We start from the raw sequence: 25,296 nt of genomic DNA on the forward strand, positions 1-25,296 counted from the left end.
ACGCTCCACCCCAAGCCCCTCTACATCCATGGGAGTGGCCCTCATCTCCCTGGCAAAGGGTACACATCGACTTTGCTGGTCCATTTATGGACTCAATGTTCTTAATCGCGGTTGATGCACACTCCAAGTGGCCGGAGGTAATAAAGATGTCCTCCACCACCACGGAAAAAACCATCACAGTATTAAGGACCATATTTGCCAGGAATGGGCTGCCGGAACAGATCTGTTCTGATAATGGACCGCAATTTGTGTCCGAAGAATTCAGGAGGTTCTTAAAAAACAATGGGGTTAAGCACTACACGTCCACCCCATACCATCCCGCCACCAATGGATTGGCTGAAAGGTTTGTCCAGACTTTCAAGAAGGCCATAAAGGCCATGGGTAATGAAGACATAAAACTTCAGCACAAGATGGATAACTTCTTGTTCGCATACAGGAATGCAACACATATGGTCACAAACCAAACTCCCGCCATGATGTTCTTCAATAGAAGCCAAAGATGCCGGCTGGATTTGATCAAGCCCAACATCAGAAGGGACGTGGAGAACCGGCAATTTCAAGGCATGAATGAAAGGCCAACTAGAACCTTCCAGATAGGTCAACAAGTTTTGGCCCGGGACTACCGTACCGAGAAATGGCAGCCTGGAACTATCTGCACACGACTAGGACCGCTGATGTATACCGTGGACATCGGAGAAAGCATAATAAGGCGCCATGCTGACCAAATCATAGAGTCATCCGAAAAGGGACAACCTACACCACAACTCTATACGCCTAACGATGAAGTAGAGATACCCATATCTACCTCCGATCCGGTGATACTGGAACCCGATGAACCCGACACTGGCATTCAAGCCGAATCCGCCTTGCCAAAAGAACCTACTACACCACCAGAAACTACTACACCACCGAGGCGTTATCCGGACCGAGTCAGGAAGCCTCCAGAGAGACTGACTTATAATTAATTAACTGCAGCAATGTGTAGATTATTTTTCTTGTAACATGTAATTAATAATTACTTAAAATATTATGTACTGGTTGGCTAAAAAGGGAGGAATTGTAGTGTATGTGCCTTTAAGAGCCCCTGGTGTACGGTAATGCCGGTAATGGCCACTCGGGCTATATAAGCCTGTATATTGTGTTGTATCCGTTAGTTCCCCTCCAGACTTTGTTTAGTAAACACCTATGAAACCAACTCCTGTCTTCAGTGTCTCTATCAACACACAGACACAACACCAGGGAGGCAACTTATCATCCTGGAGTCACGTCTGTGGCCGCAGAAATGCCTGTCTGTTCCCCTAACTATTGAATCCCCTATCACTGTTGCTTTCCTGACCTTCCTCCTCCCCACCTGTGCAGCTGAGCCACCCATAGTGCCATGGACTTGGCTCTGGCTGTACTGCCCAGTGGAAACATCGCCATCACCAGTACTGAATACCACTTAGAGAGCGAGATGCACTCAGAGGACTCCCGCACTGCTTGCCTGGTCCTCCTTGTCTGTCTGGCGGTCACCCATTCCCTTTCTGCCTACACACTCTTAAGCTGAGGGGTGACTACCTCCTGAAACATGCTATCCACTTAACTTTCAGCCTCGCAGTGACGCCAGCTGCTGCTCAAGCAATGAAACCCGGAGCTCGAGCTCTTCCAGCTGACGGCGCTTCCTGCACCTGTGGTTGTCCAGGACACAAGAAGTATCCTGGACTTCCCACATGGCACAGGATGTGCATTCAATGGGACTGAGGTGCCCTGCCATGCCTCTATTTATTAGACTACTAACTAAACTTCTTAGTTTAACCCATTGCCCTAACTTAGAGAGAAAAAAGACAAAGGTAATACTCACCAACCAATCACCTACCTGCTGTCCTGTGACGTCACTTTCGAGTTTCTGCCTGTGCTTAGCCCACCTCTTCTGCTCTCGGGCCCTCCTTTTATCCACCGCCATACTCAATTAGTTTCCTGTTACCCACCAATCCACTCGTGCCACAGCAGTGACGTCACTTTTGAATTTCTTTCTCAGTTTTCCGCGTTCAGCTCGCACTCTGGTGCCGGCCCATAAATGATCATATTTATTGAAATCAATTTCACAACTTGCCATGGTGGGATTTGAACTCACAATCTCTGGGTTGCTTTGATGGTTATTTTCTGGTGCCAGTCCACAAATTACCAGATTTATTGAATTCAATTTTGCAACTTCTGTATTGCTATCCCAGTACCATAACCACTAGGCTACCGTACCCTACACAGTGAACAGAACACAAACCCTTTCCTGTTATTCCCACATAGTAAGTAGAACACAGGTCCACAATTGTGATTCACCAGGGGTAATTTGCACCTTCATTGCCTGGGCAGTAAACTGGCAGAGTGGATCGCCTGCCTACTCTAGAACCCTTGGCCTAGAAATTGGGTATAGCCCCGCTTGGGGCGTTAGAATTGGCGCAGCGCAAAGTTTATAGCCAGACGCAACTTATTGCCACCTGGCCCGATATTGGGTTGCATCGCCCTTAAAGGTGATTGAGGCGCGAATTCAGGCATTACACGGGACTCCTAAGGCACTAAACTTCCGGCGCAACCCAATATCAGAGTGGATGGGTGCAGCGCAGGTGCTCTCAATTATCGATGACCACGAGACTTCCAGGCGCCGGCCAGCTCTTAAAGGGGTGGGTCAGTCAGCTTCAGCATCCACACTCTGCACCTTGCAGGCCTCAGAATCGGCGCAGGCCCTTCTCTGGTGCTAAAAACTTGGACCAGATGGAGAAGTTGAGAGAGAGCAGAGCGCTTCACCAATGAGGCTCTGGAGCAATTGGTGGCCACAGTGGAGCGCCGGCGAGATGTTCTCTACCCAGACAATGGCAGGAGGCCGAATCATAAGGACTACCGACGAGCTTGGAGGGATGTATGCCAGAGGGTCAACTTCAGCAGCATGGTGACCAGGAGCCCTGTCCAATGCAGAAAGAAATTCAACGACCTCACTCGGGTCGTGAGGGTGAGTGTTGGTTCTGCAAACTTCTGCATCCCTTCATTCGCACCGGACTTTATGGCTACAGGGTGGGCTGTGCCCCATTGGCCATCTGCCAGCAAGCACCCATGGCCCTTTCTGGGCACACACATGCACATTTGACTCAAGGCATCATGTAAGGGCTCTTGCACCATGGGGGGCATGAGATGATCACTCAGGGCATCATGTAAGGGCTCTTCCACCATGGGGGGCATGAGATGATCACTCAGGGCATCATGTAACATAACTTCCCCTCCTTTCCCCTGCAGTCCAAGCTGGCGAGAATTGGCAAAGACCAGCTTCGCACCGGTGGAGGACCTCCACAAATGGTCACTCTCACGGATCTCGAGGAGAGAGTCCACCAGATTCTTGGAGGACGTCTGAGTGGCCCTGTAACCACTGCAGCTGCCGACCCCATTGTCGACAGCGATGGTAAGGTTCTCACCTTTTACAACTGTCTCCTTCCACTTGTTCCCCCCGCCAGCATGCTTTCTCACTGTGGACCCATGTCATAGCCTTGCCGCAACCTGGCATCCCTTGCTGCCAAGCTGTCCTTTTGCTAAAGCCACTCTTCCACCTCCCTGCTTTCAGATGCTGCATCACCAGCTCGGGAGCCGGGCCCTCAAGCTGCCAGTGCCAGTGCCTCCGAAGGCTCAATGAGAAAATTACTGTCCAACAGAAGGTCAGCAACTCTCTCCAGCAACGATCAGAATGGCCAGCCCAAATGGCTGCAGCTTTTATACTAGTGCTGTCCCCTTTAAATAGCGCCCCCCGAGTCCGAGAAGGGCCTGGGAACGCTCCATCCAACTGTCACTAATAGCGCCAGGCGGAAAGGTTGCGGGCGCCACCGAATATCCGGTCTGGGGTGCCAAAAAGGCGTTGCACACTGAAATGACGTCATGATCTGCCTGCGCTCGCAGGCGCGTGCAAAGAGTTAGCACCGGCGCTAAAAGGATACTCAATATGGGAGGTGGCGCTATATTCACTGCGCCCGCCTGAAAATTGGGTAACGCCCCAATTCTCGGGCTCTTTAGGCGCTAATCGCTGGCGCTACCAACCGAATTTCTAGGCCAATTCCCCTTGAATCAATGGAAATGAAAATTGAGCAGGTTCTATAACGGTGGACGATCTGCTCCACCAGAGTTTATGTTATACAAAGAGACCTAACTGAAGGAGTAGGAGACCAATCTAGAATCAATATTAGATCACGAAGCAGACACTGACCTTGAGGATGTAGCTCCTGAAATGCTCGTACCTACAGGAAAATTGGTGCACCAATGTTCATTTAGCTAAGTGCTTCAGCAATCCTGTCTACATATATACACAATAAAGTGGCACAAAACACCCTCAGCATCTCTTTCTCAACTACCACCAATGCCCATCCTTTGCTGTGCTGCTGCCTTAATCTGCACATTGGGAAGTATTAAGTTACCATCTGAAGTAAACTGTTGAGTTACATCAGCTGTGCATAGGCACAACTCACAAAGAAAAGTGATGGGGGGTTTTGCTCTGAAATCCGATCAGAGCAAATAACTTCCCACCATTCATACTGGGCCAGTTGATGTGGTTGCAATGAAAATTCAGAACAAATGTTGATTTGAAGCGCAAGAATAAATAAGCTTTTAAAGAGCTTTATGCAGTAGATTTTATAAAACAGCACAAAATTTAAAACTACAACAGCCAGATTCCATCTTGGTTAGATTTTCCCAAAATCGTTTCACTTTAGGTTAGTCCTGACTTCAAATTACAATGCAAAATGAGGTGATACAGTAGATTACAATACTGTCCTTTCACCTCTGGGATCTGTATATGAATCCAGACTATTAGATGCAATGTTAGCTGTAATCATCCTAAATGAGACGAGTTTGATCAGCATCAACTCAGCCTGTCAAGGGCCTGAATCCTTAGCATAGAACTGCCCATAAATGAAGTTGCACTTCTTCATATCACACTTCTATCCCTGTATTTTGTTTGTCTATCCCCGTATACACATGAACACAAGATCGCCAAGAAAGGCAAAGTGATTATTTTTCCATGATTTTGTTTATGTGCTTTCACTCATATGTACACAGGGATATTTATAATTTAAATTTACAGTTTAAATTTATATTAGCTGCTTGAATCAGGTTGGGGTAAAGGCACAGGCCCTGAAATTCCTTGGGATGTATTCCGCATCGTAGACTCATGAGTAAGGTCAAAGCATGTGGCATTAGGGGACAAGTAGCAGAATGGATAGCAAGCTGGCTACAAAACAGAAAACAGAGAGTAAGGCTTAAGGATAGCTACTAAAGACTGGCAAAAGGTGGAAAGTGGTGTTCCGCAGGGATCAGTGCTAGGACCACCATTGTTAACAATTTGCATTAACGACTTAGACTCGGGAATCGGAAGTATGTGGAAAAAATACAAGAAGACATTAATAAACTTGCAGAATGGGCATGTAATTGGCAAATTAATTTCAATAAAGGAAAGTGTGAGGTGGTGCATTTTGGTAGGAAGAATAAGGAGGCCACATACTGCTTGGATAATAATAGTCTAAATGGAACATAGGAACAGGAGTAGGCCATTGAGCGCCTCGAGCCTGATCCGCCATTCAATGAGATCATGGTTGATCTGCGACCTAGCTCCATATACCCACCTTTGACCCATATCCCTTAATATCTTTAGTTAACAAAAAGCTATCAATCTCCGATTTAAAATTAACAATTAACCTAGCATCAATTGCCATTTGCGGAAGAGAGTTCCAAACTTCTACCACCCTTTGTGTGTAGAAGTGTTTCCTAATTTCACTCCTGAAAGGTCTGGCTCTAAGTTTTAGACTAGGCCCTCTAGTCCTAGAATTCCCAACCAGAGGAAATAGTTTCTCTCTATCTACCCTGTCTGTTCCCCTTAATATCTTGAAAACTTCAATCAGATCACCCCATAACCTTCTAAATTCTAGGGAATACAACCCTAATTTGTGTAATCTCTCCTCGTAACTTAACCCTTGAAGTACAGGAATCATTCTGGTAAACCTACGCTGCACTCCCTCCAAGGCCAATATATCCTTCCTAAGGTGTGGTGCCCAGAACTACTCACAGTGCTCCAGGTGTGGTCTAACCAGGGTTTTGTACAGCTGCAGCATAACTTCTAACCCCTTGTATTCTAGTCCTCTAGATATAAAGGCCAGCATTCCATTAGCCTTTTAAATTATTTTCTGTACCTGTTCATGACATTTTAATGATCTCTGTACCTGGACCCCCAAGTCTCTTTGGACCGCCACTGTTTTTAGCTTTTCACCATTTAGAAAGTACCCTGTTCTATCCTTTTTAGGTCCAAAGTGGATGGCCTCACATTCGCCTACATTGAAATCCATTTGCCACAGTTTTGCCCATTCACTTAATCTGTTGATATCCTTTTGTAATTTTATGCTTTCATCTACACTGCCTACAATGCCGCCTATATTTGTGTCATTAGCAAATTTGGATATATGACTTTCTATCCCATCATCTAAGTCGTTAATAAATATTGTGAATAGTTGAGGCCCCAACACAGATCCCTGTGGGACACCACTAGTCACATCCTGCCAATTTGAGTTCCTACCCATTATCCCTACTGCCTGTCTCCTGCCACTCAGCCAGTTTCCTAACCAGGTCAATAATTTGCCCTTAATTCCATGGGCTTCTACCTCAGTTAACAGCCTATTATGTTGGACTTTATCAAATGTCTTCTGGAGGTCCATATAAATAACATCCATAGACATTCCCCTGTCCACTACTTTAGTCACCTCCTCAAAAAATTCAATCAGGTTTGTCAGGCACGATCTACTTTTCACAAATCCATGCTGGCTCTCTCTGATCAACTAAAGGTTTTCAAGGTGTTCATTCACTCGATCCTCAGTTATAGACTTTAGCAATTTCCCAACAACAGATGTTAGTCTAACTGGTCTATAATTCCCTGGTTTCCCTCTCTCGCCATTCTTAAAAGCAGAGTAACATGCGCAATTTTCCAATCTAAAGGAATGGTTCCTGAATCGAGAGGTAGAGGAGCAAGGGGATTTTTTTTTTAATTCGTTTTTATGGGATGTGGGCGTCGCTGGCAAAGCCAGCATTTATTGCCCATCCCTAATTGCCCTTGAGAAGGTGGTGGTGAGCTGCCTTCTTGAACTGCTGCAGTCTGTGTGGTGAAGGTACTCCCACAGTGCTGTTAGGTAGGGAGTTCCAGGATTTTGACCCAGTGACGATGAAGGATCGGCGATATACTTCTAAGTCAGGATGGTGTGTGACTTGGAGGGGAACTTGGAAGTGGTGGTGTTCCCATGCATCTGCTGCCCTTGCCCTTCTAGGGGGAAGAGGTCGCAGGTTTGTGAGGTGCTGACGAAGAAGCCTTGGTGAGTTGCTGCAGTGCATCTTTTAAATGATACACACTGCAGCCACGGTACACCAGTGGTGGAGGGAGTGGAGGCAGTTAAAAGCACGGAAATTGACAGCCCTTTGGGAACCCGCCGTCATCCCACCATCTTCCGCATTTAACTCGGGCGCGTTTCGAGGTGTGCCACGGACCCGCTCGGGAGAGGCGGGCAACCTCATTGAGGTACTTACCTGCTCATTGAGAGACCCTTAATTGCCTTTTTAACCTCAGGTTTTGGGTTTAACTTGTTGCACATGGGATTCACGCACCTCGGGAATCTCGCATGTGAAGGGGAGGCAGAAGCTCAGTGACATTGTGCGAGTCCATTAACTGACAGCTGGAAAAAACACATAAATTCTCACACCTTATACCTGCTTCCTTGCCTAATGGAAAGGCTCTTGTTGACACCATTTTGTGCAGAGATTTAGCTGTCAGAAGTTTGCAGGTCATTTCTGCAACCTCGGAAGCCATTCTCACCACAGTGCTCATCACTAGCACAACATTGAGGGATTGTGCCTCTGATCTCCACTTTCCTGCCATCTATTTGATCAGCATGGGTGCTGCATATCCTGTCCACCTTGGACCTCAGAATTGGACGAAGGTGAGCCCCAGCGCCAACAACACCCACCACACCAGCAGCAGCCACAACACCAGCAGCAGCAACAGCAACCACAACAGCAGTCTTCTCCTCAACGACCTGATGCTCTACAGGAGAGAGGGGGTCAGCATAGGGGTGCACTGCGCCGGAGGCGATACCCCCAACACAGGATATGCAGGCAGAGGATGAGCTTCCTGGACATGACTGAACAGCAGTGCTTCAGGAGGCTCAGGCTATCGTGCCAGGTCATCGTACACATTTGTAACTTGCTGGAACAACACCTGCTGCCTAGAGGACCTGGTGGACATGCCTTACCAGCGGTTGTCAAAGTCACCACCACCCTCAACTTCTTCACCTCAGGCTCCTTCCAGGGACCTGCAGTAGATATTTGCAGGATCTCGCAGTCGGCCGCCTATTGATTCATCACCAGGTGACCAATGCCATGTTTCAAAAGTCAGCCAATTAAATAAACTTTGCCACTGATAAAGCCATTGTTACTGAGCGGGCGCTTGGCTTTGCAGCTCTAGCTGGCTTCCCACAGGTGCAGGGCGTCATTGACTGCACACATGTGGCCATCAAGGCACCCTCACATCACCGAGGAGTGTTTGTGAACCGCAAGGGCTTCCACGTTCTGGTTTTATTCTTTTTTTTATTCGCTTATGGGATCTGGGCATCGCTGGCAAGGCCAGCATTTATTGTCCATCCCTAGATTAAGAATAAAACCTGACAGACCAACCGGCATCGACCTAGGCACCGGTTTTGGACATGGCAATGGCACACCCAGCCCATTCGACCCTGCAAACTCCCCCTCACTAACATCTGGGGACTTGTGCCAAAATTGGGAGAGCTGTCCCACAGACTAGTCAAGCAACAACCTGACATAGTCATACTCACAGAATCATAACTTTCAGCCAATGTCCCAGACTCCTCCATCATCATCCCTGGTAAGCCCTGTCCCACCGGCAGGACAGGCCCTCCAGAGGTGGCAGCACAGTGGTATACAGTTGGGAGGGAGCGGCTCTGGGAGTCCTCAACTTTGACTCCGGACCCCATGAAAGGTCATGACCTCAGGTCAAGCCTGGGCAAGGAAACCTCCTGCTGATTACCACCTACCGCCCTCCCTCAGCTGATGAATCAGTACTCCTCCATGTTGAACACCACTTGGAAGAAGCACTGAGGATAGCAAAGGAACACAATGTACTCTGGGTGGGGGACTTCAATGTCCATCACCAAGAATGGCTCGGTAGCATCACTACTGACCGAGCTGGCCAAGTCTTGACGGACAGAACTGCCAGACTGGGCCTGCGGCAGGCGGTAGGAGATCCAACACAAGGGAATAACCTACTTGACCTTGTCCTCATCAACCTACCTGTCGCAGATGCATCTGTCTATGATAGTATTGGTAGGAGTGACCACCACACAGTCCTTGTAGAGGTGATGTCCCATCTTCACACTGAGGACACCCTCCATCATGTTGTGTGGCACTGCCACCGTGTTAAATGGGATAGATTCAGAACAGATCTATCAGCTCAAAACTAGGCATCCATGAGGCACTGTGGGCCATCAGCAGCAGCAGAATTGAAAGTGACTGCCCTTGACATCAAGGCAGCATTTGACCGAGTGTGGCATCAAGGAGCCCTAGAAAAATTGAAGTCAATGGAAATCACAGGGAAAACTCCTCACTGGCTGGAGTCACACCTAGCATGAAGGAAGATGGTTGTGGTTGTTGGAGATCAATCATCTCTGCCCCAGGGCATCGCTGCAGGAGTTCCTCAGGGCAGTGTCCTAGGTCATAGAATCATAGAAAAGAATCATAGAATGGTTACAGCATGGAAGAAGGCCATTCAGCCCGTAGAGCCCGTGCCGGCTCTCTGCAAGAGCACTTCAGCTAGTCCCACTCCCCCGCCCTTTCCCCGTAGCCCTGCAAATATCTTTCCTTCAGATACTTATCCAATTCCCTTTTGAAAGCCGTGATTGAATCTGCCTCCACCACCCTCTCAGGCAGTGCATTCCAGATCTTAACCACTCACTGCGTAACAAAGTTTTTTTTTACATTGCCTTTGCTTCATTTGCCAATCGCCTTAAATCTGTTCCTTCTGGTTCTCGACCCTTCTGCCAATGGGAACAGTTTCTCTCTATCTACTCTGTCCAGACCCCTCATGATTTTGAACACCTCTATCAAATCTCCTCTCAATCTTCTCTGCTCCAAGGAGAATAACCCCAGCTTCACAAATCTATCAATGTAACTGAAGTCCCTCATTCCTGGAATCATTCTCATAAATCTTTTCTGCACCCTCTTTAAGGTCTTCACATCCTTCCTCAAGTGTGGTGTCCAAAATTGGACACAGTACTCCAGTTGGGGCTGAACCAATGTTTTATACAGGTTCATCATAATTTCCACGCTTTTGTACTCTGTACCTCTATTTATGAAGCCCAGGATCCTGTAAGCCTTTTTAACTGCTTTCTCAAACTGCCCTGCCACCTTCAACAATTTGTGCACACATACCCCCAGGTTTCTCTGTTTGTGTACCCACTTCAGGATTGTACCATTTAGTTTATATGTCCTCTCCTCATTCTTTCTACTAAAATATATCACTTCACACCTTTCTGCGTTAAATTTCATCTGCCACGTGTCCACCCATTTCACCAGCCTGTCCATGTCTTCCTGAAGACTATCACTGTCCTCCTCACTATTCACTATACTTCCACGCTTTGTGTCGTCTGCAAATTTTGAAATTGTGCCCTGTACACCCACATCCAAGTCATTAATATATATCAAGAAAAACAGTGGTCCTAGATCTTCTCCTCCCGCTCCCCCCCACCCCCCATCCTCTCCACCTCCCTGCCTCTGCACCTGCTTAATATCTGTTACATCTCTAGTCTTTTCCAGTTCTGAAGAATGGTCCCAGACCTGAAACATTAACTCTGTTTCTCTCTCCACGGATGCTGCCTGGCCTGCTGAGTGCTTCCAGCATTTTCTGTTGTTATTCCCTCAATGTGCAGCTCATCTGCAAACATAAATAGATCGATCATCAAGCATGTGTCCTACACCAGTCCACCCTCCCTCAGCTCTTCGCTCCTCCAAACACACTTACTGGCTGGCTGCTTGGAGATAAGTGCTATCCACTGAAGATGTGGCTGACACACTTGAGGAGGCCAAGTAACGAGGCCAAGGAGTGTTATAATGACAGCCACTTGTCCACCAGATGTGTCATAGAGCAAGCAATTGGTATGATTTAGATGTGCTTCAGATGCCTTGACAGATCTGGAGGAGCCCTTCAGTATGCATCAGCCAGGGTCTCCAGAATCATCGTCGTATGCTGCACGCTGCACGACATAGCGCAGCAGCGAGGATTGGAGCTGCAGGAGGAGCAAATAACAGAGTGCACAGCCTCTTCAGAGAAGGAGGAGCAGGTGGTACACGAGGAGGAGGAACCTGAGGTAGAGATGGCACCAGCAGTGGCGCACATTGCTGCCCGGGAGGCCCAGGATGGCCTCATAATGGCCTGATTTACTTAACTTGCACCAGTGCACACATATGGCTGCCAAATGCTATACTAACTTCTGCCCCCTCCCCCCACCCCGAAAACATTGCCACAAAGCAGTCCTACAATGACCAAGCCATTCCTGTAACCCAAACCCCCATTGCTCGAGGTTAAGTAATGTCTTACCATTCACTCCAAGAAACAAAGCCACTTCCCAGGTACCAGGCAAAAATGGACAAGATGGGAAAATTGTGCAAAGAAATAAATTTATGTGCGTCATAAATAGAACTGAAAGTTATTATTAAAAAATGTTCATACACCCATATGCATATAGGATTCTGTCCTTTTTCATTTACGTGTGCTTCTACGAGGTGCAACCCCTGTGGCTTCAGCAGAGGTAGAGGCAGGCTACTCACTTCCCTGCTGCGACTGCTTAGAAACTTTTGGTGGATGTCCTCTGGGTTTTGGAGCCTGTGAGGGCCCCGCCAAATACTGCTTCTCCTGCAACTGTGCAGGGACAGACTCGGCCATCGGCATCTGAGGCAGTATGTGGGGCTCTGATTGAGGCGGAGGCAATGGGGGAGAAGTGGGAGCACTTTGAGAAGAGCCTCCACTTCCATGTCCCCTCTCAACATCACCTGTCTCATGGGCCACCCACACTTCCCTGCTAGCAAGGAGCTGGGGAGCACATTGTCAGTGATCTCCTGGACGAGTTTCGATCGCCTAGATGGGTCGGAGAGGAATTTCCCAGATTTTTTTCTCCCAAATTGGCCATTGGGTCTTTTATCTGGTTTTTCGCCTCTCCCGGGAGATCACATGGGCTCGGGTGGATGGAGAGTGATAGAAGATTTGAGGTTAGGATCAGATCAGCCACGATCTTATTGAATGGTGGAGCAGGCTCGCGTGGGCCGATTGGCCTACTCCTGCTCCTATTTCTTATGTTCTTATGTTCTTATGCTAGTATCCCTCCTCGAGATGAAGTCAATCAGTGTCTTCAATCTGTTGTTCACAACACGCATGTTCTCATTGGACTGGTGCACTTGCTGCTTCATGCAGGTGGCCATCCTTTTCATGGAACAGCACATCGTCGCCATTGCCTGCGAGATGGTGGTGCTCATGTTGGACATGGACTCCTCCATTCTATGTACAGTTGCACACCTCGCAGCTGCAAAAGCTGTCAGAGCCTCGCACAATTGTTGCTGTTCCTCCAAGATCAGCCTCTTTCTCGATGGCCCCCAAGGTTCAGCATCTGCATGCAGCTCAGCAGAGCTTGAAGCATCCTGCGCCCTCCAGCAAAGGCTCGCCACTGCTGTCCCTGTCTCCACCATCTGCTCTATCTCTCACAGGACCCACCGAGGTGTGCATATCTGAGCTGGTGCTGGGTGCGCACAGACCTGCTGACGGTGCACCCTCACTGACTGGAGCGTCCTCTGAGGAGTCATCTTGCTCCTCCGGCTGGACAGTGGTGGGAGCTCTAGATGAACCTGTGGGAGAGTAAAGAGATGAATTAGAAGTGTTATGATAAAATGGGTAATGTTACCATTATGTACATGATGACATTTCACTGGCTGCTGACATCAGTCACCATATGAGTGACTGTTGTATGCCATGTTGCTATATGAGATTTTGCTTTCACCAGGTTGCTGGGAGGTCCCCCTCTCTCCATTTCCCATTGCCAGCAGCTCTGTAACTCCAGAGTTTCTGGGGCCTCTTCTATGCTCGAGTCAAATTTGTGAATATTGGATGGCCACCTCTGGTTCTCTGCCTCTTCCTGTTGTTGTGCACTCTCTTCTCCTGCAAGGAGGGAAAGAAGAGAACTTTGAGTGAGAGTGATGGAATGAGTGTAAGGAATGGATCGGTTACATCTGTAGAAAGTGACTATGAGGGAGTGGCATGATGTTGTCAAATGGCCATTCTCACCCGTCTGGAGCCCATTATACCTCAACTCGCTCAGCATACTGGCCACCAGAGATAGACCAGGTCCCAACTTAGCCAGGTCAGTGGGAACTCCCAGTGCAGGGAGTCCCTGCCCTTGGATCTATCTTGCAAGGGCTGGGCGGAGGTTCCATCCCGTGCAATGCGACTCCCAAACCACTGGCAACGGTGAGAGACTGGAGAGATCCCCGCAGATTTTCGGGCCCCCAATGTTCAGGCAGAATAGAGGGAGCTTTACTCTGCAGCTAGTCTGTGGGAATGTGACCTGGCAATGCCTTATGCTGACACAGCGTGTAAAAAGTAGAATATATTCCAATCCCCTTTTGCTGACATGCCACACCTTCAACATAAAAAAAATTAGCAGAAAGATAAATAAAGCATAAATGGGATCACCCCAAAAAATACATCTACACATCGAATAAATTAAAAAAAACTATTACATATTTAAAATTAATTAAAATGGCATTTAATTAAATATTTAAAACAAAAATTTAATTTTTTGAAAATGTTAAATGTTTTAAAGGGGCTAAAAATAAACTTACCTTATTGTACAGGTTTTTTAATGTATAAATGATATCCAGAAATTTATTTTTATGCTTTTTAAAACTCTTACGCCCGTAAGGGCCGCACAAGTTCCGTCGCAAGAATTTCACAGTCATTCACTGGGCAGAAGTTGGGCAAATAGCCCAACTCTTCACCCGCGAATGCCCTTTTCCCAGGGATGCAGAGGATCTGCCAAGAAAATTCCTGACAGATCGCAAGTTCCGGGTTTTCGCGCATGCGCTTTATGCACAAAAACCCAGAACTTGCGCGGCCCTTACTGGCGTGTACGCACCCGTAGGGGCTGCAAATTACGGCCCAGTAAGAAAGAAAGACTTGCATTTATATAGCGCCTTTCACGACCACCAGACGTCCCAAAGCGCCTTACGGCCAATGAAGTACTCTTTGAAGTGTAGTCACTGTTGTAATGTAGGAAATGCTCCGTGAGTTAAAATACTCCAAGCCTGAAATTTATGCTAATGACTGCGTTTTGTACTTGCCCACCTCCACTTCTCGCCTCCCACCCACCACCCACCTGCCCAAAACCTACATCAGTTTAAAATCGACTCCTAAGTCTTTGAAGGTTTAGCACCCCCACTTCCCCAACCCATCTGAAACAATTTCTTTTTTTCGACGCAATACCCCTGATATCGGCATAGCCGGCACAAAAGATTGCGAAATTTAAAGCGCAAATTGCGTTCAGCACAATTCGTCCATTTCTTTGTGGAAAGGTAATTAACCTATTTCTAGGTGTCTGTCAATATTACCATTGGGTTAGCAGTTAAGAGATACATAAAACCCAGCTGAGACCAGGAACTCACTGGCCTGCAGTATCCGTTCGAATGTTCTGTATTTTTCAGCGCAATTCCCCCCATATCGGCAAAAAAAATAGCGGAATTTTAAGTGCATATTATGTTCAGTGCAACTTGACTTTCCACAAACTTTTGCGCTAATTTTAAAAACACTGTGCTAGAAGCAGGCCAAGCCCACAAAACTGGCCATGCCCCTAAGGTGAATTAATCACCATTGGGAGTTTCCGCTAATTGCGCTCATTTGCGGGCCTTCAAAGAGGCTCCAAAAATTTAGCTGGAACTTTTGGATTCAAGGACACTAATAGGTACGTTTTGAAAGGTTTGGAATTTTTTTTTGAATTTATTAAAGAACTGACTACTGAACCCCAATCTAACTAGAAAATAGTTTTGTATATTTTTTAAAAGTCATTTTCAGTATTGACACTATGATTTAAAATGCTTATTTTTTGTAATAAACCCATTTTCAGCTGTATTAATCAAACTGCACCAAGTTACCACTCTTAAATATATCATGGAATATTTTTCAAAGCAAAATTTTAAAAAATTACATTTTAAAACGCTGCTAATTGCTTTGGTTAATGGTAGATTTTGAGTTCAGCAGAAACTCAGGGGAAAGAAAACACTTTTCAAAACAGGCACAATTTTGAGGCGTGATTTCTGCTGGAATCGCCGATTGCGCCCAATAGGGATACTCTACCCCACTCTGTTCAAGTCACACCCTACATATTCTCCCAGAATTTTCTGCATGTTTTTGATTTGATTTTCTGCATGACTTTGCCTGATTTACATATACTGTACCAGCCGGCATATTATATTTTCATGTTTCTCCCAGTTTCCAATATGTCACCCCTTGGTGTGATAAGCCACTACCTTTGCAGTGGCATTTTCTAAAAATGGGATAATGATTCCGGTACAATAGTAGAGAGAAGAATTTCAAACAAGTGCATCAAATATTCATAAGCTAGTGTCCCATGTCAAGGCCATAAATTTATTAGATTTTGACAAGAAAAATACTATACAATACACATAAACCAATATATACCCAAAATGCATTGCCATCGTGATCTCCATCTTAATTTATTGGAACATTAAATCATTTTATGAAATCCAGATTTGGTATTTTGATCCATAAACAGTGACTAATCACAGATGTTCCACTATGTGAAGATGTATGAATAGTGTGTAAATGCACTACAACAAAAGGATTTTCCAAATATTTGATTCTGTATTCTCATATTCTGTACCTAGGACCAGACCTCAACTTAGTATTTAACTCTTAATTAAGTAGAAACTTGTAAGGGGAAAGGGAAATAGAGATTACACTAGCTCAACTGCCCTGTACTAGGGTATGGAAAGAAGTAGTCCTGGCTGAAGTAAATGCTCCTTTCTGCTTCTAGAATGGGCTCTATATTTAAAATGCATATCTCATTTATCACTAGTGTTAAGATGTGATGGGGCCTGAATTTGTTCTGGTCCCCTTCACCACCTTTAGTATGACATGGTAGGACATCCAACCACAAACCAGTTGCATCCCTGATCTTGCCTCATTTCCTACAGTCAGGGGCATTTAAATATTTCATGCAGGCATCCACACTATTCACGGCACAGCTGGGGTGCCCGCTTGGCAAGGAAACATGTTGTGGCGCCTTGCCACAGCATATGCTGATTGGCTGTGCCGGCTGAAGACTTTTAAAAATAAAAAATGCTGTTAGATTTTGAATTTAGCGATTGATCATGACCCCCGCCCCCCCCCACCCGCCGCCACCAAGCCCTTAACAATGCTGGATTTCAGGGAAGGACGGGTGTAACTTGCGCCTGGAGTTGTTGGGGCATAAATTATGGGAAATATGTCGTAGGGAAATACGTTGTATGATATATTTCCATCATTTGGATGGTGTCCTATGTGCCTACCCCTACTTCAAATGCAAATTTTGCTGGGTGCGGATTCAGTGTAACTGGATCCTACCCCAAATTCTGCCTCGTCTGCCCAGTTTACATTAGTTTCGTGACGTAACCTGAAAGGAGATTCAACCCTGATGTCTTCATTCTAATGCTCCACTTCATGGTTCCTAACTACTAAGCATGAAACTTGCACTTTGGCAGGAAAAATCGTAGAGCAAATTATTATCTTAATGGCAAGAAACTGGAAAGTACTGAAGTACAAAGGGATCTGGGGGTCCTGGTGCATGAAACTCAAAAGGTTAGTATGCAGGTGCAGCAAGTGATTAAGAAGGCCAATGGAATGTTGGCTTTCATTGCTAGGGGGATAGAATATAAAAATAGGGAGGTATTGCTTCAGTTGTACAAGGTATTGGTGAGACCGCACCTGGAATATTGCGTACAGTTTTGGTGTCCATACTTAAGAAAAGAGATACTTGCTCTCGAGTCAGTACAAAGAAGGTTCACTCAGTTAATCCCGGGGATGAGGGGATGGACATATGAGGAGAGGTTGAGTAGATTGGGACTCTACTCATTGGAGTTCAGAAGAATGAGAGGCGATCTTATTGAAACATATAAGATTGTGAAGGGGTTGGATCGGGTGGATGTGGGGAGGATGTTCCCGATGATGGGTGAAACTAGAACTAGGGGGCATAGTCTTAGAATAAGGGGCTGCTCTTTCAAAACTGAGATGAGGAGGAACTACTTCACTCAGAGGGTGGTAGGTCCATGGAATATGCTGCCCCAAAAAGCTGTAGAAGCTACATCATTACATAAATTTAAAACAGAAATAGACAGTTTCCTAGAAGTAAAGGGAATAAAGGGTTATGGGGAGCAGGCAGGAATTTGGACATGTGTCTAGGTTCGGATCGGACATGGCCCTGTGGGTTGCAGAGCGGGCCCAGGGGCCGTGTAGCCTGATCCTGCTCCTATTTCGTGTGTCTAATTCTGTTAGATTCAGGAGATGGTTCTGTGATAGTAGATTGGCGGTTGGGATCAGATCAGCCATGATCTTATTGAATGGCGGAGCAGGCTCGAGGGGCCGATTGGCCTACTCCTGCTCCTATTTCTTATGCTCTTATGTTCTTAAGTGGTAGGACTTCCTCCTATGCAGGTGTGTGCAGCTGTAAGGTAGGCTTGTAGGAAAAGGGGAAATGGTTGTCAGGAAGAAGAACCCCAGACCATACTGATCTGTCACTGATTACTTCAAGGGTTAGTCAACTTCACCAAAGCCCGTAACTTGAGGACCTAAATTAAGTAATTGATGACGAATAAGCCTGGAACACAGCATTGGATTTGGATAGTTAGAACATTAAGGTAGCCAGCAAATGTCATGCTTACCCAACAGTGGTCCTTCTACCGTGCTGAAAGCAGTTTCATCATTTAACTGATGAGGAAACTCTGAGGCTTGGGACAGCAGCTGTGGACAATATTACTGGAGTCAGGTTATGCAAATCTGTTCATGTATCCAGATTTTGTCACCTATCATAATTGGGTTGCAGAGAGATAAACAGATGCTGCTGAAGCTCTGCATCTCAAATTGCAGAACCAGCATTTGATGGGACACAGTAGGTATCCATGCTGGCTATGTATTTGCACATTTCATGATGTGTTATGCTGATCACCATATCGCTTGTGAGGTGCTCTTAGTACCTGTTGTCTGCCCTGGGAGGGTTCAAACCTGCACGTGTGCAACCTTAATTGGGATATTTCTATATGAGGAGAGTATGCATTGCATATAGAGCAAACAGATTTCTTAGCAGCTTGGTTTGGAGACTCTTAAACATACTGGGGCCGAAAACCGCACAGGGGTCTACCCCAGCATTAGTGTTGAGATGCGCCTGCTCAGGACCTCCAACACTGTCAACATTTGGGGGGTCAGGGAGAGATCCCTTCATTACCAATACACTAGTAGGCACCTGCACCACTAAGGGTGCATCTAGGGAGCCCAGCATGGGAAAGAGGCCAACATTTCCAGTAGAGCTTGCTGGGCCATTGGGGAGGGTAGGGGTTAGTGGTGGTAGGCTCCTTCGGAAACAAAAGAAAACTCCCCCTAGTGGTCCCCTTTGTAAGAAGGTCGCAAAGCATTTTTTTAAGAGTTCTTTTTCAGAGGTCCAGCCTTGACCCCTAGATGGGCTCCACTTTCACCACTGGTCTAACTAGAAGTACCTTTAACAATTTTCCTCGAGTCTCTCTAAGAGCTGGGGATGCAGGAGCTCCCATTGTAGAGAGTACCTGCCCCCCTTACACCAATGACCTGATTTGGGACAGGCAGAAGCTTTGCCTCCAACAAGCCATCCAGATACTCTAATGTTAGTCTGGGATTCTGTGTACCCAAGTCCCATCCTAATTTATGGCTCTTCTGGCACATTCCTGCCAACGCTACATCAGGAGAATGCCAGAAGGGTTGAAGAGTTGGAGTCTCAGTGATGGGTTTTGGTGCACAACTGAGCAAAAAGAAAGCTGTGAAGGCAATCAGTTTTCTCATGCTTATGTAATACTTTCCTAACTCTAAATGAGAATCTAGTACAGGAAACTTTCGATTTACCGGCACCTAAATAACCAGAAATCTCGGTTAACCGGCAAAATTCAGGAATAAGTTCAGATAAGTTTTACTTCACACTTTACTTGCCTTCCTCGATCTGTTGCTGTGCAAGGGTGTGGCTGCAGCTGTTGCTAAGCTACAGAGACACTTGGAACTTGTGGCCATTGTTCTGCACTTGTTGCTAAGCAACAGGGTTTGTTGCTTTATACGGAGCTCTCAGCTCTCCGTATCTTTTACTATAGCGTTCGGTTATCCGGAATTTTTGATGAACCGGCACCACGTCGGTCCTGTCGGTGCCGGATAAAAAAAAGTTTCCTGTACTATTTTCATCTTGTGATTCTGATTACGATATGTGATGTGCTAGAAGAGTTGGTTTCTTGTGGCCTGCAGCCTTATGATTTTTTTGCAGTAGTATAGAGTACATAAGGCCAGCTATTTTAATCAAAACAATATATATTGCATTAAAGTTACACACTAGGCATGGTGACTATTCTGCAATCATTTTCTTTATAAGAGCACTAAAAATACCTTCTAGTATAAATAGTTACATAATCTGCAGTAAATTACACTGTTTTAGTTTTTTAAACTGTGCTTACATATTGCTGCCATAATAAATCAATACATGGTATTTTGCCTACAGTAGAAATAAATCAAACCTCAATTGCTTATGCAGATGATGTCAAGTCAGTCTCTTTTATAAACTCATCTGCATATGTAAATTACAGCTGACTGGTTTAATTTTTTTACTACTCTTGTGAAATGAATCCTCCACATTTTCTGGAAAAGTATAATTTCCTCAATAGCCAAACAATAAACAAATATATATTTAAAATTGTAACAAAATTGCTGTATAGATTTTTCACTTATTGTGCAAAAACATTCTATTTTAACTGATCTAATTTCCTTTTTCCAATTAAGCCTGGCTACAATACAAGTGAACTCGTGTCCTAAGTATAGACACCGAGAATTTCCTGGGGCTTCTCCTGCTCGGCCTCTCATAACTTTGGCAGAAACTCCATTTATCTACGCAAACGAGGTTTCCGCCGAGCTTCCGCCATAGTTACAGTGACAGAGTGGGAGGAGTCCCAAGGAAATTCCTGTGACAGTTCTGTGAATGTACTAATTAGGGGGCTCCTAATCTGGGAATTATGATGGAAACAAGCAAACGTTAATGCCACCCTGCCAGTTTCTATTGTTTTATCGCAGATTGGCAAACATAAAGATTATTTATTTTTATTTTTTGAATGAAATTTGGCAAATTATCTTTTAACAATGCCTGAAGCCAAAAGCAATAAAGTATGAAATAATATTTCAACAACTAATTGTAAACAATGAAAATATGAACCTGAATCCTGCATTTTCAGAATGCATGAGAAGCATTATGCAAAAACAATTACTTTTTCATTATTCTACAGTATTTAAATCACACTAATTTAATACTGTAAAGGTGTAATTGTTAGAAATTGTCATATAATAATCAGTTGCTAAAACAGCTCTTTCTATAAAGTGCCAATGTATTTTTCAATAATGGGGTTTATTTTATGGTTTGTTGAACATCACCATATTTTCTGTCTCTTGTCTTTGAAAATGTATCCCTAGAGATTGTAATGCAATACAGTATGATGAAAAATATAATAAAATCTGCATATAACACAAGAGCTTTATTTATTTACTTTTGATGTTGAGAAGATAACCCAACAGGCCAAAGGTTTGCTGGTCGTACATTCCTGACCTCGAAGGTCACAGCACATAAAGGTAGATTACTGAAAGAGCATACCATCTCCATTCTCCAAATAAAGGTGCACTGCACATATTATAGCTTAAATGCTGCAGTCTATAAAAGGCCAAAAACAAAACAGTATTTAAAACCTCTAAATTTAACAGTCAAGTGGAAGTATTTCACTTTAGATGGCAGCAAGAGGTGATTTCCTTGGGTTGCACAGCTTGTAGAGGGGCAACAAGCACTCCTCTATTTTATCTGAGGAGTTTTTTTCCCTTGAGAAATTCCTGACTATTAAGGTCAATCTCATCCATTTAGCAACTTGGCAAACAATGTGGCAATATCTTATCAAAGCTCTAAAGCAAGAATAATGGATGAAAAATGAAAGAGCAGCCCATAATAGCTACAACTTTTATTATAGAGTACAGGGTTGGGGCCATTCTATTTTGTCACACATATTTTTTACGTCAATGGAAATTAACTCAAAAGACTGTGGCCTAGAAATTCAGTTGCGTTTGCGCCCAATTAGGGGCGAAAGAGTGGGTTGCGCCGGAAGTTGCGTCGCGCCCGAAATTAGGTGGGCCCTAACATCGGCGTTAGCCGGTAGCGCTGCGCCGGCACCGATGACGTCATCGGTGTGCGCAGTGCCCCGGTACCGCCCGAAACCACGCCGATCCCCATCTTCAGTAGCGGCCGCCTCTTCTGTGGCGGGCGCTAACAACATCGGGAGACCGGGTCCTTACTGCAGCCTTAGCGGCGCAAGTTAAGGTGGAGGTGCGGGGCGGCCGCTTTTTCGGCGGCCGCCTGCCCGCACCTCCTTCCCCGGCCTCCTCCACCCCCACCCCGCGGCATTGCCGGCTGGTTTCCGTGGAGCCCGGCACTTCTCCGTTGTGCCGGGCTCTTTTGCCGGCACTTGCAATCGGGGCTCCGGCCGTTGCAGGCACCTCCCCCTTAAGAGAAGGGGGAGGCCTGCAGTACAGCAGCCTGCCGCACCGCATCGGGTGGCGTAGCGGGACCGGGAGCGCTGAAATTCACTTTCAGCGCCCCAAGCGGGGCGGACACACCCTGTACCAGCGCCCGGTTCCGCTTTGGGGCGCTGAAAGTGAATATGGGGCGGGCACAACTGGCTCCGCGGCGGGTGCAAAATTTTCAGCGCAAACGTGCTGGCGGGGCTATACCCAATTTCTAGGCCTGTGATGCTAAGTGTTTTTGACTGCTGTAAAAGCATCAAAGTTGAAACAACACTAGATATTTCTCCACAGCTTACACAACTTTTAAGTACTATGATGGTGTCTTAGGGAAACAATGAGGTAGATTATATGAACTAGTGCTCCTAGCTTCGTGAAACAGGAGCACATACCAGGAATTTAGGTGTGAAACACATCCAAATGGACAGAAAACTGTATATGGCACACTGACCTCCGTGTCTGAATTCCCAATATGAGTTCTCTTCACACCAAGCTCTGCATCAGAAGGGCTCATTTGTAAAATCAACCCAATATATGGCCAAATAGTCAAGCAACTGTGTGGGGTTAAATGCAGATTCATACAAGTAAAATTCCACATGACAGAAATTTGGGACAATTCACAAACTGGTAAATTCACAGACATTTCCTCTCAGCACCTTATCCCTATATTCAGCATATTTAACAAATTATTTTTAACCAACCACAAGCCAGGCCTGCTTAACATCTTAATAAACAGCAGATGAACTTCTTGACCCAATTAAGAAACAACGTAGATATGCTGAGCAGACATGTTACTGCTAGGATGGATAAATTGAGTATAAAGGTGCATTATCCCGACACAGTTAGTACTTTGGTTGTGCAACCAGTATGGCTAAGAGGACAATAATAGTCAGCTTTGCCAAATACCACCTAATCCATATGCAAGAAAATAAAACAGGAAGAAGATCACCATGTCAATGGCATGTTAATGTCATGTCCACCACTCGTTGAAGGTGGTAGGATGTCAGGAAGGGATTTCATTATGTTAAGAGGAAAACCGGACAAAATCGAGTTCATAATAGGCAGAGAAGATGTACTAAGAAGAATAGCATTGCTGAAAGTTGGTAAGTCACCTGGTCCAGATGGAATGCATCCTAGGTTGCTGAAAGAAGCAAAGGTAGAAATAGCAGAGACATTGGTCACAATCTTTCAATCCTCATTGGATACAGGAGTAGTGCCGGAGCACTGGAGGGTTGCTAATGTTATACCACTATTCAAGAAAGGGGAGAGGGATAAACCAGGAAACTACAGGCCAGTCAGCCAAACATCAGTGGTGGGGAAGGTATTGGAAACCATTATCAAGGACAAAATAAACTTTCATTTGGAAAGGCATGGGTTAATCAAGGAGAGCCAGCATAGATTTGGTAAAGGCAAATTGTGTCTAATTAACTTCATTGAATTCTTAGATGAGGTAACAGAGAAGGTTGATCAAGGTAGTGCAGTCGATGTTATATATGTGGACCTTTGGAAGGCATCCAACAAAGTGCCACACAGGAGGTTTATTAATACTATGGAATCCCATGGAATTAAGGGGAAAGTGGTGGTATGGATACAAAATTGGTTCAGTGACAGGAAGCAGAGGGTGGTGGTAAATGGATGTTTTTCAGACTGGGAGGTGGTTTGCAGTGGTGTTCCCCAAGGGTCAGTTTTGGGTCCATTACTTGTTTCAATTTTTAGAAACGACCTAGACTCGGGTGTAGGGAGCAGCATTATAAAGTTTGCAGATGATATGAAACTTGGTAAAGTAGTAGATAGTGATGAGGATAGTTATGGGCTTCAGATGACAGGATGGTGAAATGGACAGAAACATGGCAGATGGAGTTCAATGCAGAGAAGGGTGAAGTGGTGCACTTTGGGAGGACTAATATAGAAAGACCGTAGACTATAAATGGCATGATTCTGAAAAGTGTAGATGAGCAGAGAGACCTTGGTGTCCATATACACAAATCCTTAAAGGTGGCAGGGCAAGTTGATAAGGTCGTTAAAAAAGCATATGGGTTACTTGGGTTTATAGAGGAATAGAATATAAAAGCAAAGAGATCATGTTAGAGCTTTACAACTCATTGGTTAATCCTCAGCTAGAGTATTGTGGACAATCCTGGGCATCACAATTCAGGAAAGATGTAAAGGCCTTAGAAAGGATACAGAGGAGGTTTACCAGGATGTTACCAGGGATGAGGGACTTCAGGTATGAGGAGAGGTTGGAAAAGTTAGGACTGTTCTCCTTGGAACAGAGAAGGTTAAGAGGTGACTTAATAGAGGTTTTCAAGATGATGAGAGGTTTTGATAGAGTAGAGAGAGAAAAATTATTCCCTCTGGCGAGTGGGTCAATAACTAAAGGTCATAGATTCAAAATCATTGGCAAACGATCTCGAGGGGAGGTGAGGAGAATTTTTTCACTCAGAGAGTTGTCGGGATCTAGAACACTCTAACTGAAAAAGGTGGTGTAAGCTGATGCCATAAATAATTTTAAAAGGGAGTTGGACAGGTACGCGAGGCTGAGGAACTTATAGGGTTACGGACAAAAAGTGGGGACATGGGACTGAGCACGACTGCTCTTTCAAAGAGCCAGCACAGGCACGACAGGCCGAATGGCCTCTTTCTGTGCTGTAAGATTCTGTGTTTCTATGATAATTACCAGCCAGGCACACAAGACTACAAATGGTGGGAGTTCAAAGTGCTGACAATACCCAAAAATGATGTTGTGAATTTGTTTGGCCTTGAAAATCTGATCACCCAGTCTGTATTAGTTGATTCCCTCATCAATCACCACTGCTACCCTTTTGGCACTAGTGCTCGAGGCCTCATCCTGTGCTTTCTCTTTAACATCACTGTGTCAATATTAGTGTAAGTTTTATTCATAATTAAATCAGAGGACTCTTTCTTCTGACCAAGAGGTGTTTGTATGACTAACAATTGAAAGAAATGTAGTTGACATGGCTAATCAATAAAGAGCAGATGTTTGTAAGCTCTGAAGTCTTTCTATTTTGTTACCATAAATGCTACAATCACTAACTACTTTTTCCTTAATATCTGTAACTATCCTAGCACCTGCTTCAAACGACGAGGGTAACAGTTGGTGTTCAGGTATGTAATACTCTTTAAGTGGAGTTGGCGGTCCACTGGGTTTGCCATGCTCTGTGAAGAGGATACATGATACAATATAAGTATATAAGGACACTTATCTATGGCAGTATTGTCACTACAAGCACTATCACACAATTATGCATATTCAGTTTGTACGAACATGTTGATGCAACACACTGTGCACGCCATAAAATGTAGGATTAGTTTGGTACATAATAGTAGTACCATGCTCCTCTCCAAACTCCACA

This window comes from Somniosus microcephalus, chromosome 6 (genome assembly GCF_052327205.1).
Source record: "Somniosus microcephalus isolate GS21.2 chromosome 6, FLI_Smic_1.0, whole genome shotgun sequence".
In the NCBI taxonomy this organism is placed as follows: Eukaryota; Metazoa; Chordata; class Chondrichthyes; order Squaliformes; family Somniosidae; genus Somniosus; species Somniosus microcephalus.